We start from the raw sequence: 2,985 nt of genomic DNA, 5'->3' as shown, positions 1-2,985 counted from the left end.
TTGTATCTGTATACACAGAATAGGACAGATATATATAGCTACTTTCTCTAAATTCAATAAGAAGAAAGATCTACACTAATAGTATTTGGACAGGATATCATGTCTGCCTCTTGTGCTATGAATGACTACTACAAAGACAACAATATGCAACATACTAATTGGTGTAACTCTCCTACCAACCTGTTTTGAAGCTGTCACGTTGCACTTTTTTCTCAATAAAATTAATTTAAAAAAGAATAAGAATCCACATGAGCACCATTTGCAATCTGTGATTACAAATCAGTGTGGCTGTGCCCAACACTTTATACAATTTCAAGTTTCAGAGATCTTCTAGTTATTTGAGAAGATTAGAGATAGGTTTAAATCTTGATTTTGAAGATGTTACAAACCTACCAGGATCTAAGCATTGCTCTGTCTTAATTGGGGGAAATGATACCCCTTCCCTATCTCAGGTTTGACTGAAACTATGAATGAGAAAAAAAATAATTAAAACATAGAACACAGAATTGGTTAACACATATACATTCGATTTGACAGATCCACTCCTTTCATTCCAATTAGCATACTCTTGAACTTGCCTCATTTGTGAACTGTGCACATCACTCGGGTGCAGAATCTTTGATTCCATGTGGTGGACACAGCACTGTGCTCTTGTGCTTTCACAGACAGGTCTGAGCAACCTGACTTCCCTGCTGTAGCTGCCTGCCTGACAGTCAGATCTGTTCTCACTAGTGTCCCTCTTGGCAAGGCTTAGACAATGATCCAAGCTGATTCTCCTTTTGGTCTTTCTGCTATAGGTGCTTGGTGCTCACTATATTCTGTAGTTTGGATTCTAGGGAAGCCTTCCAGAGTTTGGCCAATATTTCCTACTCTGAACTATTTACTGCTATCACAGGCACTGGCTGGTATATGAGCTCAGTTGGCCGTGCTGGTCTTTTGAGCTTGGTCAGTCTGAGTGGGGTCTCAAAGTGTAGACACTAGTGTGCCTGGAGTCTGGCGGTGCAGACACCACACTGCATGGTTGGCAGATCTACTCTAGCTCTCCATTCCCAACAGGGTTACCTTCATGGGGAGTTCCTCCTAGAGCTGTGTAGTCACATGATACATACACCTGGCCTTTCTGTAGGGCAGGAAACATGGGATGTACTCACATCACTACTATATGTTGCTTCTGATCATCAAGACTCATTCTACAGTGTCAGCACTCAGGGACCAGAGCATACTCCTAAAGGTGCATTTAGGATAAGAAGCTCCTCATAATAGTAACTCTGAATCATCAGGCAGTTTGAACACAGAGATGAAGTACTTGGTCTTCAGTTCACTGAATGGAACAGCCCATTCCCTGACCCACTCCTTCTGGCATCCATCTGTGTGTTCTCCATTGCCTCTTCAGCATCCTAGGATCCCCTGGCCCTTTCTTAATGTATACCCTAGAATAACATCTATACTCTGGTGAGTCTTCTGACAAAATTAAGAAATGATCCCTGTTATCATTTTAATCTTCACTGTTCCCCAAAAGCGATGTGTTGAAGTCTTGGTAGCCAGCCTATGGTGGAGCACGGGGCCTAACGAAGGAAGTCAAGTCATGATGTGGACACCAAGAAAAGACATGAGGAGGGTCACATCTCTCATCTCTCATTTACCTTCTCCTCCTCTCTCCCCCATGGTAACTGTGAGGTGCAAAATTTCACTGGACCACACACTTCTTTCATGAGATGCTCTGCCTTGCTGCAGGCTCAAAGTGATGGGGCACAGTGACCATGGGCTACAGCCTCTGGGACAGGGTTTCAGTATAAATCTTTCTCCTTTTTGACTTGTTGATATCAGATATTTTGCCAGAGCAATGGAAAAAAATGACTAAAAGAAACCCTGAAGAGCCGCTATCATGCATCACATAGACAAAAAATTTCTGGGAAAAGGATCTTTATTACTGTCATCTTTGTTTATCATTTGAATACATCACAAGTTACACAAAATGCCAACCAAGAAGCAAATGTAGAAAAATAGTAGAATTATATTGACACTAATGACATTGTTATTTCTAAGGTAGTTGTGTTATAGACAATTTGTAAGAGTGTGCAGGAAGTTGCAGTTATTGTATACAGATACTGTCATCAGAATAAATATGCATTAGGATTCACAGTGGCATCAAGCTATACATTCAGGTTCTTTATTGAGACAGGGACCATGATGAATGGCCCTACCTGCTTTGCCTTCTATAATATGGCACATTTGGAAATGAATATGAGATAAAATAAGACATTCCACAGCAGTGACTGTCCTATGTCATCAATAAGTATAAACCATTAGCTTGTTCCATTGGCCAAATCTAAGAATGCTAATGATTTTGGGCACTGTTGGTATACCTTATATTTATTTGATCATCTATATCCCATCTACTAATTTGAAAAAATTCACAAGCTTATAGTCACAGAGCATCCAAGATGTTGGATTACACATTGGTAGAACCTATTCAGGGGAAGATGCCTCCTGTCAGACTGGATTGCAAAGCTCATCTTTCATATCCTCCTACAAATGTTCTGCCTTGATACTGACCTGAGAATGGGAGGCACAGAAAGCTCTGATGCCCTACCTCGGTGGCATGGTCGCTGTGACTGGCGCTGCTCGCCTGCACTGGTTTGCTGCATCCCGGTGCCAGCAGGGCAACAGAAGCCAAATACAGAGGATGTGATTTGTTTTTTAGAGCTAAGAGATGATATATTATTTTAATATTTCTTACCTGCTTTTTTGACTCATTTGACCCTAGACATCCTCGCCTCATACTAGGTTAAAGAACAGAGTTACAGCTCAGAAGTCTTTGTAGCTACCAAACCCTAGCACACAGCTGAGCAGAGACTAAATACATACTGTTCATAAAAGAAATGTATTCAAAGATGAGTTATGGAAAAATCATGAATGAAAGTAATGCTGTTACATATGGGAAAAAGGTGGTGAAAGAAATCGATAAAAATATTAGAAAATAAA

The sequence above is a fragment of the Octodon degus genome, unplaced genomic scaffold (genome assembly GCF_000260255.1).
Source record: "Octodon degus isolate 3935 unplaced genomic scaffold, OctDeg1.0 scaffold00104, whole genome shotgun sequence".
NCBI lineage: Eukaryota > Metazoa > Chordata > Mammalia > Rodentia > Octodontidae > Octodon > Octodon degus.
The sequence above is the reverse complement of the archived record's forward strand: the minus strand, read 5'-3'. Positions refer to the sequence as shown.